The 13,255-nt window shown below is 36.4% G+C and overlaps 1 pseudogene across 1 annotated transcript; it reads left to right on the top strand.

Moving 5' to 3' along the window:
* The first annotated feature begins 11,042 nt into the window (after positions 1-11,042).
* On the top strand, positions 11,043-12,709 carry LOC308616696 (elongation factor 1-alpha 1-like; annotated as a pseudogene). The gene has a single exon. The product of its transcript is annotated as an elongation factor 1-alpha 1-like (transcript).
* Positions 12,710-13,255: the final 546 nt, after the last annotated feature.

Here is a 13,255-nt window from a genome sequence, read left to right as displayed (position 1 = left end):
TAGCTCAGCATGTTTACTGCTTAATCACCTCATGCTCAAGAACACGTGGGCAGTACTGAATGAGGCTTGTAATCAAATGACAGAACTCTATTTGATTATCATACACAACAGCAGCCTAATATATGATTTTTCTAATTATCTCCCCTGTGGTGGACATTAGCCCCTGTTTGGTTTTCAATTATATCATCTGTATGTCTTAGTCCCCAAATATTCCTAAGGGATATACTATCAGAATAACCATGGAGAAGTTAGTCAAAATGCCAGGAAAGCAACTCCCTTTGACGACTTCCTTTTCTCTTCATGATAAGTTGGATTATTATTAGGAGAGGGGCTGGAGGAACATAGATGAATCAAATGCATTAGTTTTTCAGTTAAATAATGATTCTCAGAATTTTCACCAGATAATAACAAGATTAAATGCCATATTAATTTCTCTTATATATTTTTCAGATATACAAGCATCATTCCTTTTTACTGAAAGATTGTTCCAAGTGAGCTTATTTTCTGCAGTCATTAAAATTGTGATTTTTGGGGGGAAGTTTATTTTGTTAAGTGACTGTTTTAAGTACATAATTCCTGAGAATCTGAGTCAGACTTCATTATAACAATACTATATTTTAAATAATTGATGTTATTGAAAGTTTTTGAGGAAGTCTTCAATTAAATGTTTGTCAATATGTATACAGCATTTTTATAGACAATGGCATGTATTATTTTTACTATTATTTCAGTTCTTCTGAAAAATTCATAAAAGAAAGAGATTTCCTGAAAACTGTTAAATTTGGCAAAATATTAAAATTCTTTTCATTTTGTCTGTACCCAAAGGAGATACTATGGAGTCATTTTGTTTGAGTTTCAAGTTTTATGGATGATCTTAGTCAGAATCATTTATATTTTGCAGTTTCTTTTCTCATGTCATTAATAGGGAGCTGCTTCCTTGCTTGCATGAATGTTTGATTTCTTTTTCTAGTTAACTAGTGATCCAAATCAAAATCTAATGCTTAGGGTAATCATGTGAATTTATGACCATCGCTTGAATGCTGGGCTTTCAGAAATGAAATTGAATAGATCATATTTCTCTATAAATGTAGGTTTTACAGCTGAGATAGATCTAATATTGATAATCTCTTTATTTAACTGTTTCAAAATGCCATATGTGACTGAAAGCAACAGAATGGAAATAACTATGTTTACAGCAAATATAACAGGAAATGAAAGCAAGATATGCAGTAAGCTTCTCACTGAAGTGAGGATCATATTAGTACTATAATGCAGAGCATTAGGGGCAGCAATCAGCAGGTTGAAGGAAGGGATTGGAGTGCACTCAGAAGTAGGATGAGGAAATTAAAATGGGAAAAATATGATGGCTATTTTCAGATTCTCAGCATCTCCTAGGAGGGATAACTTGAAGAATAAATTGAAACTAACTTAAAATCAGAGAAAAATACCTGTTGATTTATTTCAACAATTTTGTATGGAATAAAGTACATCTACTAGGTCACATTTTCCCAGTGTCTGCCATTGTTAGATCTGTATTATTGCAAAACCATACTCAAGGTACAAGAAAATTTCAATTTAGGAGACTTCCCTTATTCTAAAATGGATTCTGACTTTCACTTCTTCTTAGTCTGCATTCATGCATTTATCTCATGTGGTCTGCTCAAGTGAAATTAGTTAAAGGGAAAGTGCTATGGATGAATTGTTTCCTGAAATCCACATGTTGATGTCCTAACACCTAATGTGACTACATTTAGGAGTTAAGAGTTTTTAAGAAGTAATTAAGGGTAAGGTCCTAATCAGATGGTATTGGTGGCCTTATAAGAGGAGGAAGAGAGAGAGATTTTTCTTTTTCCCTACCATGTGAGAAGACAGTGAAAAGACCACTGTCTGCAAGTCAAGAAGAGAGGCCTTCCCATAAACTAACCATGCTGGCACCCTGATCTTGGACTTTCCAGGCTCCAGACTATAAGAAAATAAAGTTCTGTTGTTTAAACCACCCAATACATGGTATTTTGTTAAGGCAATCTGACCAGACTAAGATAGAAAACATATTCTTTCCAAACACAAATCTATGCTCAGATGACAGGACAATTATCTATCATTTCATTTAATTTCCTAAAATGCTTGAATGTTTTAGCAGCCATGATGGTGAAAGATACACACAGAGGTCTTCTGAAGACAGTATTCAGTCTGCTTTTGCTCACCATCCTGCACAGAGGAATTCTGTGGTTAAAAAGAAACAAGCAAACATAAAAGCCCTGTTTGAAATCTCAAAAATCTAGATGAGAATCAAATTAAGTTATTAAGGAAATATTAGGCACAAAATATATAGATGCAAGAAATCTTTGATTTTTTTTTTTTTTTTTTGCCGTACACGGGCCTCTCACTGTTGTGGCCTCTCCCGTTGCAGAGCACAGGCTCCGGACGCGCAGGCTCAGTGGCCATGGCTCACGGGCCCAGCTGCTCCGCGGCATGTGGGATCTTCCCGGACTGGGGCACGAACCCGTGTCCCCTGCATCAGCAGGCGGACTCTCAACCACTGTGCCACCAGGGAAGCCCTGAATTTTATCCTACAGAATTTTATCCTACAGAATTTTATCCTCTAGTTATTTAACTGACAACTCAAGTCCTGGAATGTCTGTTTTCATATATGTGGGATCTAGAAGGGACCCAAATGAATATATATATTTCTAAGGAAAAAAGCAGGGATTTCTTTGAATTAGAATTTGGAAAAAGGAGATTATTATTTACCAATGTATCTATCTATATCTATATCTATATCTATATCTATATCTATATCTATATCTATATATATATATATAAAGGTTAGTAGATCATCCAGGATAAGTGTAATAAAGACCAGATTTTTAATTTCCAGACTAAACTCTGGAGGTATCATAACATTCATAATAAAGCCAATTACTATTTTTAAGCAATCCTAGATATCACAGCAAATGGACAGAGAAAAGGTGTACAAACTATATGATAGAAAAACTATATGCTTTTAAATCCTGACATAAAAGAAGAAATTTATTTTAAAATAAAAACAAACCCTTTTAAGTTTCATCACATTAAGAGTTATTTCCCATGTTTACACACATATTCATTCATCATATATTTTAAGTACCTACTATGTACCAGTCACCTTGCCAGGTTTTAGACATGAAATGGGTACAAAGATGGCATCCTTCCCTGCCTTTAAGATTTTCTATACACAAAAATGGCTGATAGCTCTGAGATTTGGTAAATTGGAAATTTGGACTCAAGGGAGCCACAGAGATATTGCTATGAAATTCATTCTGTTGCAGTTTTCACAATTGAGTTCTTTAAATATATAGCCTGTTATGAAAATCAGAAAGCAGATACTTCATTTAACTGAAAAAATAATATGTAATAGATTATTTTTGACTCCAATATCAAACTTAGAACGTCTCATGAAGAGAGACGTTTTCCCCCCCTAAAAACACCAGTACAGAAACTATACAGTATAAGTCACTAGAGCAGGACTTTCCCAAATCACCTACACTTCTCTGCCTCTAGAGATAATCTTTTCCTGTTGGATTCATTGATAGGTGTAAACACAGAGGGAGGCTAGAAGGAATGGGGAAGGAGGACTCCCGTTCTCCTTTTCACCACTCTCTCTCTTTTGCTTTTTTCCTGTAGATTGGAGGAAGATTTGTTTATGTGAGCAGCACTGGAGACTAATTCATGGATTTATGTGGTTTATATGTACCATCCATTTAGACTTCAGCCTCCGACTTCTCTCCTATATATCACACAGATTCAGGCAGACCCATTAAACTTGAGTTTTCTAGTTCTTCAGTGTCCATCCAAACTTCTTATCTCATTTCAGGCCCCCACATTCCTCACTTTTGGCTTAGCTCAGTTTAGTTTCCATAATTCTCACAACAGACACAGATAAAATAAGTTACGAGCTGTTCACTGAAGAGCATTATTTTCCTGTTCTCCTTGGCACATTTTTGGGGTCTGCTGTTCCACTGTGTGATGGGGCAATGCTCGGGGAAATTGTTAGCAGCATGATATACAGGTGCAGGATAGGCTCTGGATTGTAGTTCACAAGTTCCTGATTGACTTGATTATTAGGCTTATCTTTTATAGACTTGGATATTAAAAAACATTTCATCATTGTAAAGTTGAAGAAAAGGGCTTGGGACATAGATATCCTGGGTTCTGGCCTTCCTTTTGGTATTACCCATATGGTTTGGGAAAAGTCAGATAATCTTTGTGCTTCCTCATCTGTAATTAGTGCTTCTAGACTATACTAATGATAACCTGTACTTTCCTGACTCATCTCCTTCTTCCCATTTTTCAAGAACAGTTAGAATGAGCCAACCCTCCTAGTTTAGTTTAAAGTTTATAGCAATTTAGAGAGAGTCATTCAGCACTCTGTGTGGAAGTAGTCAGCTGGTATACCATTGTTCATTTTGCTCCCTAGTTGGTAAGGCACTGCTGTTACACAAATTCTTGAAGAATTTACTAGAAATAACATCTTAGATATCAAATATAGAATAAAATATTTTAGATCTTCAGACATTATGGTCTGTCTTATGGTTGACTCTAGTGTTAGTATTGGGTTGTCTTTCTTCATATAAATTATTTAGAACTCTATTTTCATTTTCACTCTTCAACTGTCTCATTCAAGTTGACAGAAATCTGTATGAATGGTCACATTGAAGATCTTTGATGGTATTTGAATCACCTTCATTTCACCTTGTTTTCTGCTTAGTTCAGTATAGACATAACTGGATTCTGGGGAGACAATTTGTCCATCATTTTTATAAGCTAGCATTTACTTTATTGTTTTTCTTCCCTTGTATTAGATAATTATGAAGAATAGACCACAGTGGACAGTTATGGTATCTTTGATATTCAAAATTTAAAATTGAGGTGACAAGAAAATTATTTTGTGTGTATATTTTAATGTTACTGCATAATTAATGCATTCTAGTGAAAAAGGAATATAAAACATGTACATTAGAACATTCAACTAACTCTCTTATTGTGGTAAAAACCAAGCTTCAATAATTATTTTCTTTGTAAGAGAGAAATAAAAGAAATCCAAGCATTACTACTATTGAAATATAAAACAACAAATTATCTCTTTCTCTGTGGCTTTCATCCATATCATTTACAGTGCAAATGAAATTTTTGGTTCACAAATGCTTCTATATTGAGAACTGTGTGGAAAATAGAATGCCTAGTTCCAATTTTCTTGCCAAACAAAGAAAACAAAATCCTTCCCCATCTTCTGTATTATGTGAGTGCCAATAACGCCTCTTTGATGGTAGCTTTGTGTTGTATTGTGTTTTTGCTTTTAATTAAGATATATTGGGTAAAACAGTGCTTCATTGTATTGTACAAAATACTGAAGTATGGGCTTATTACAGCCTTCAATGGGATTCAGTATAGACCTCATGTTACTGTCTCATGCCCATTTTTTAGTGTTTAGCAAAGTGTTCTGATGTTATATCTTCTCCTGGGATTTTCTTTTTAGCTTCTCTTCATCCAAATGAAAAGCAATGACCCCTACCTAAAATGTTAATTAAATGACTACCTCATTTGTTAAAAAGTTTTTATTTAAAAATATCCTTATATTTTGGATGCCAAAACTCAATTTTGCCCCATATGGCCCTTTTCACAACACTTGTTTTTAGAGGGCATAATTTTGACAGAAGGCAGAATTCAAAGTTAGCAGAAAGCAGATTGGGAGCCAGACAAATATGGAAGAAATGTCACCCTCATCTTTATTTAAACCTGATTAACCTTTTTAATTTAGTCATTAAGCTTTATTGAAAATGAACCAAATACAATTATTAGTTGTGGAAAGAGAAGAGAATCAATTTAGACATTAAATTAAAGGGCAAAATCTCTAGAACTTCTAGGTAAAGATAAAATGGTAGGTTTCTCACTGCAAACTGATTACAAGGGAAAGATAATATTATCTATATTGAAATTGCAATTTACCTGGATGCCAATCTATTTCAGAATTTGCAACATTGTGATAAAAATCAAATAATACTTGGTATATATCTTTTTAAGGAACAGATTAAATACTTACTAGTTGACTTGAAAAATGACTACAGGTAATATCACATTGAGGTTTCCTTGATTCCTGAGCATGGGGTATGACTGGGGTGGGAAATGGGGGTTTCAAAAGGACAATTTTATCTCCTTTTTTATGGCCTTAGTGAAATATCTTCATCTATAAATATGAGGTAAACAGTATGTTTCAGGAAAAAAAACAAAAACAAAAGCAGAATTTAAATGGAATGATATCAATAACTATGAAAGGTTCTGATTTATGTTATTTCTCTGACCCTTTAGTTTCTAGATGCCTGCAATTTCTTTTGTCATGAATTTTCTGCACACATTATTAGTGTTCATGCAAGTATCTAATCTTTTGTTGAACTATACTGGATTAAAATGGTAATTGTAATTATTGTAATTGTCATTTCATTCTGCATGCTAAATACAATGGGGTGTATTAAATTATTGCCTGAAAATGTATAATGTTTAATAATGTATTTTGATAGTTGGTTTTGACAATGGCAATAATAGTGGTATGCAATTATATATGTTATGGAGTGCTTACTATGTGCACTTACTTGGTTTATCTCCTTAAATTCTTACAACTACCATATGGTGTCATATGGATACAAGTGACTTGTTATTCTATTCCCTGATGATGGTACTATGCATCATTCATACAATTTCACATTTAATATTTATATCACCTCCCCCTCCACTAGGAAGCAGGGATTTTAAAAATGAGGAAACTGAAGCTTTGAAACTAGTATATGGTGGTTTTCAAACCCATGCAGCATGATTCCAGAGCCTGTGGTCTCAGCCAGTAAATAATGCTGCCTTTCTTTATGGATAATGCTTTACTTAAGAGAGTGAGACTTGTCTCATAGCTCTCTTCCTGTAGATTTCTGCAAAGTCAGCAGTGCTGCATGAAAATGCTCATATATCATTTGGCCAGTCAACATGGAAGCACAATACTGCATCAGAGCTTTATGTATATAAGAGGTATTTGTGTCATGGTCCTTTCATAGGTTCAGTTTTAAAAGCTAAGTTAGATCAAACCCTAGGATAGCTCCTCTCTTTACTCAAGTTAAAGATTATGTCCTTAACGTGGGCTTTAAGTCCTGTGCAATCTGGCTTCCTATTCTCTCCCTGACTTCATCTTCTAATACTCTTCCTTTTGGACACTGTGTTATAGCTATTTTGCCATGTTGTTTTTCCTTCAGTTTACCAAGGATGCTCTTCAACTTCAAATATACCCTTTGCCTGGAAGGCCCTCACCCCAGATATCTATATGATTAGCTCCTACACAGCTTCCATGTCTTTCTCCAATCTCAAAACCCTGATGAACTACTTTGCACCCTATTTATAGTGCAGATTTCTGGATGCTCACTCTAGCAGTTCTGATCTCTTTACCCTGCTGTAATTTTCTTTTCTCCTTCTAACATACTATATAATTTACTTATTTGTTGTCGCTCTTCCTTGTTCAACATCAGGATTCTTTGTTGTTCTCTGATATACCCCAAATTCCTTAAAATAGTGCCCCCAAAATGGTAGTCAGTCAATAATATTTGTTGAGTGGAAGAATGGAGACAGCACCAACATTTTTGAGCAAGGTAGAGCTCAATTAAGTCACAATATATATTTTTGAATATGAATCTATAGGAATTCATGATTTATGGGATAATCAGATATTTCTATATAATAAAGGTAGAAGCTGAAGGCTGGGCAGGATTTTTGGATAGGCAAAGGATGTTAGACAATTTGCGCTGCTATAACAGAATACCATAGACGAGGTGGCTTAAACAACAAACATTTATTTCTCACAGTTCTGGAGGCTGGAAGCCCGAGATCAGGGGGCCAGCATAGTCAAATTCTTGGTAAGTGCCCTCTTTCTGATTTATAGGCTGCCCTTTTCTCATTCCACATGGTGAAGAGACAGAAAGGGCTGACTCTTTTCCTCTCTTAACCCCATCATGAGGCCTCTACACTCATGACCTAATTACCTCCTAAAGGCTCAAACACCATAACATTAGGGCTTCAACATATTGAATTTGGGGAGACACAAACATTCATTTCATAGCACAAAGAGAGAACAAGTTGAGAAAATGCACAGAGACAGGAAGAAAACAGATGACGACTAGGTCCAGTTAGAAATTCTGCTGAGCGACAGGCTATGAGCCAGCTTTAGGGAGACACCCATTTCTCTGGAGTTCATTTATTTAATAAATATTTACTGAGCCCTTACTTTGTGTCAGATACTTCTCTAGGTGCTCAGAGTTCAGCAGTGAACAAAAGACAAAATCTCTGCTCTCACAGAGCTAATAGCGAGCTGAGGAGAACAGAGATGCCATGAAAACAAGTAGCTGAATTCTACCAGGGCATTATGCAATGTCAGTTATGTTCAAACAGGAATATGTATGTATGAGGTTTGTGTCTCACTGGAAATATGTTTGTCCCCTTTGTGCCATATGACTTAGAATTTAGATCCTTATCTACTGGGAGGACTCACTCCTAGTCTGTAGGTGGTCTCTGATAGCTCATCCTTTGGTGTTACCCTTGGCTATTATTTATATTTATCATGCAATGTGGCCATTGTTTACAATTGCTTGACATCATTTATGGAATCACTTAGATACAATTTTTTCATTTCTTTAGAAATAAGACATACTATATTTTTGACACTTGAAATTGTAGAGAAAAGGGTTATGTGGATCTAAAAATATTATATTCTCTATGGCACCACCTTAACCTGCCTTTGGCTGGGGCTAATTGACTGGTTTTCTACAGTTATGGCTAACCCCTGTTGCTCTGTATTAGAGTTTGGAGGATGGAAAAATAGCACCCCAGGGAGAACACCCTCATACCTCAGAGGTCTGCCAGACTACTTTGTAACTCAGAGAGCCCTCAGGAGGCTCTCAGACAAAATATTCAAATCATGCATTAATAAAGAAACAAGTTTCCCCCTGCCTGAATCACAAAAGGGCATACTGTGATTGCTGTATTTTGCATTTTTTTGAGGAGGGGAGGCACTATAATAAAATAGTACAATTGGGTAACAACCATCATGTTTCAGTGGAAGCATGAGTCAGACACATCCTGGGATCAGTTTTATCTTGTTATTTACTATATAGTGTTGTTTGCCAAGAAAGACCAAGAAGACTTCACCAGATCTTTTTACCTCAAGTATATCAATATCCATATGAATAAAATGCATTTTAGTTGGGAGAGAGGTTGTTTGTTCCCTCATCTATATCTGTAGTCTAAATAGTCTCTCTGTTTTTCTTAACAGAGTGAAAATCACACCGAGGCCAAAAAGTTAATTATAGATGTGCATCTTTCATTATAATTTCTTTTGTTAAGACGTTTTTCATTATCCAAATAATCATCTTCATTTTCTAGAACTATACTCTTTGAAAAACATTTTTAAACAAATATGTTGTGCAGTAATTGAAATAATGGAGACCACACTTACTCTTTGATGTACCAGAAGGCTGTCCAAATTGAATATTGTCAGTATATAAATATTGTCACCAGAAAAGCTAAAGATATTTGATCATTCACTGTTGGATTTGTTAAGCTGTAGATTTTTTCTTTTGATGTTTAAAATACAGTTTAATCACCTTCACCTGAAAAATGCTACAATCATCTTTCTTCTTAAAACACATAGTAAATAAACAGGTTTTGACAATAAAAGCAAAACAAACAATAAAACAACAAAAAGAATGAAAAACAATTTGCTATCACAGTAAACTCTCTTATGTCCTTCTTTTAAGAGAGAGTTACATCACAAGGAGAAAAATTACTGGAGACAAAGAAATAGTAGAAAGGAATAAGAATGGAGAAAGGCACATCATCACTTAAATTACTAACACTTGCATAATTGCAAAAGAGAATGTCTACAAATAAACACTTTTTGGGTGTAAGACAAGAATGCTTTTCTGTATAGAATGAAATTTAAATTGGAGGAAAACATTTTGTTGAATTAGAATTTAGTTAATGCATTTTTAACACCAGAAATCAGGATGTAATCGCAGAGGCATGGTTCATGAACGTTAAAGACATTAGTTGTATCCCTTACTATTTTTAGGTTCAATTTTTGTGATTGCCAGTATGTTATATACTTAATTCAGGTTGTTTTCCTTTTTAATCCTTGACAACATTCCTCTACATATGGGAAAATGATTTTTGTCTAAATTAGAAGAATAAAGGGAAAGAAGAGAACTCAATAGGCCCCATACACCTACACTAGCTCTATTTACCTAAACCTGCCTGACCCTCTCCTTCCAACTGCAATCCAGATACATCAGGGCAGGGTGGGATGAAAGACACCAAAAGTGATTCTTGTAATAGGTAAACAAATCACAAATAAACTTGCTTCTTCCCCATTTTTATCCACCCTGATTATATATATATATATAAAACAATATCTAGAGTGTTTTCTTAACCCAGTACATTATGAAAAGATCAAAGGCTGTATTGAGAACAACCCAAATTCACACTGTGCATGGAGACCTACATGAATTTGATAATCTCTCTACATGTATAATTATATATAGATATATAAATATATCTATGCATGTGTGAACACACACATGCATGCATATCTATGTATTCTGAAGAAAGAAATTGGTGGCAGATTCTAAATGTAGCAAACACTGCCCTGCATTGGAGGGTATGATATGGGTTATCCTAGGGTAATCTTGGTTTTACTCCTGGCTGCATATCTTTCTAAGCCTGATTTTCTTGCGTTTTGAGGAATTTATGAGTTACTTACAATCATTGTAAACCATCCCCCTTTGCTTAAACCTAGCTACAGTGACTTTACAAGTTCATACTAAAGACAAACGCTTTGTCTATACAATATATTATTATTATATTTATGATCTGAATAATCAGAAAGTTTACTTCATTTAAAATGTGTCCATTTAAACACTGAAAAAATTTTTTTTTGCTTTTTCGCAACGGGTTTGCCAGCAGGACACAGGTGTTGTGAAAACCACTGCTAAACCTAAGCAAAAATGGGAAAGAAGACCCACATCAACATCGTTGTCATTGGACACGTAGATTCGGGGAAGTCCACCACTACTGGCCATCTGATCTACAAATGTGGTGGGATCAACAAGAGAACCATTGAAAAGTTCGAGAAGGAGGCTGCCGAGATGGGGAAGGGCTCCTTCAAGTATGCCTGGGTCTTGGACAAACTGAAAGCTGAACGTGAGCATGGTATCACCATTGATATCTCCCTATGGAAATTCGAGACCAGCAAGTACTATGTGACCATCATTGATGCCCCAGGACACAGAGAATTCATCAAAAACATGATTACAGGCACATCCCAGGCTGACTGTGCTTTCCTGATTGTTGCTGCTGGTGTTGGTGAATTTGAAGCAGGTATTTCCAAGAATGGGCAGGCCCGTGAGCATGGCCTTCTGGCTTACACTCTGGGTGTGAAACAGCTAATTGCTGGAGTTAACAAAATGGATTCCACTGAGCCACCCTACAGCCAGAAGAGATATGAGGAAATTGTAAAGGAAGTCAGCACCTACATTAAGAAAATTCGCTACAACCCCGACACAGTAGCATTTGTGCCAATTTCTGGCTGGAATGGTGACAACATGCTGGAGCCAAGTGCTAACATGCAGTGGTTCAAGAGATGGAAAGCCACCCATAAAGATGGCAATGCCAGTGGAACCACACTGCTTGAAGCTCTGGATTGCATCCTGCCACCAACTCACTCAACTGACAAGCCCTTGCGTTTGCCCCTCCAGGACATCTACAAAATTGGTGGTATTGGCACTGTCCCTGTGGGTTGAGTGGAGACTGGTGTTCTCAAACCTGGCATGGTGGTCACCTTTGCTCCAATCAACATGACAACTGAAGTGAAGTCTGTTGAAATGCACCATGAAGCTTTGAGTGAAGCCCTTCCTGGGGACAATGTGGGCTTCAATGTCAAGAACGTGTCTGTCAAAAATTGTTTGTCATGGCAATGTGGCTGGTGACAGCAAAAACGACCCACCAATGGAAGCAGCTGGCTTCACAGCTCAGGTGATTATCTTGAACCATCCAGGCCAAATCAGTGCCGGCTATGCACCTGTGCTGGATTGTCACACAGCTCACTTTGCCGGGAAGTTTGCTGAGCTGAAGGAGAAGATTGATCGTCGTTCTGGGAAAAAGCTGGAATATGGCCCCAAATTCTTAAAATCTGCTGATGCTGCCATCATTGATATGGTTCCTGGCAAACCCATGTGTGTTGAGAGCTTCTCTGACTATCCTCCTCTGGGCCTCTTTGCTGTGAATGTCATCAAAGCAGTGGACAAGAAGGCAGCTGGAGCTGGCAAGGTCACCAAGTCTGCCCAGAAAGCTCAGAAGGCTAAATGAATATTATCCCCAATACCTGCCACCCCAGTCTTAATCAGTGGTGGAAGAACGGTCTCAGAACTGTTTGTCTCAACTGGCCATTTAAGTTTAATAGCAAAAGACTGGTTAATGATAACAATGCATCGTAAAACCTTCAGAAGGAAAGGAGAATGTGTTGTGGACCATTTGTTTTGTGTGTGGCAGTTTTAAGTTATTAGTTTTTAAAATCAGTACTTTTTAATGGAAATAACTTGACCAAAAATCTGTTACAGAATTTGAGACCCATTAAAAAAGTTTAATGAGAGGGGCTTCCCTGGTGGCGCAGTGGTTGAGAGTCCGCCTGCCGATGCAGGGGACACGGGTTCGTGCCCCGGTCTGGGAGGATCCCACGTGCCGCAGAGCGGCTGGGCCCATGAGCCACGGCCGCTAAGCCTGCGCGTCTGGAGCCTGTGCTCCGCAACGGGAGAGGCCACAACATGAGAAGCCTGCATACGGCCAAAAAAAAAAAAAAAAAAATCCTTTAGAGCTAAAGCTAGATACAGCCACTAAAGAACATAGCCTAAATTATTGTCAGAAGGTTAATGCCTTTTAAAAATCTGTTTATTTTCTATTTGTAGAATTATTAACATGGTATAGGACAAAAGTTTTCTTCTATTTGAAGAAAAATAGAATGATAGTTGAATATTCTGCAGTCATTGATTTTTTGCCCAGCTAGTACCTAGTACATAATAACCTCTAATTAGATGCTTTATAAGTAGATACACTAACTTTAATTTATTTTCTAAAATTACCTCTCTCAATCTTCTAAAGAATCATACCCCTCTTATTATAATAGAATTTAGAGTGATAG

The sequence above is a fragment of the Mesoplodon bidens genome, assembly GCF_964165515.1.
Source record: "Mesoplodon bidens genome assembly, chromosome: 4".
Classification (NCBI taxonomy): domain Eukaryota; kingdom Metazoa; phylum Chordata; class Mammalia; order Artiodactyla; family Ziphiidae; genus Mesoplodon; species Mesoplodon bidens.
This window is presented reverse-complemented; position numbering and strand designations above follow the sequence as displayed.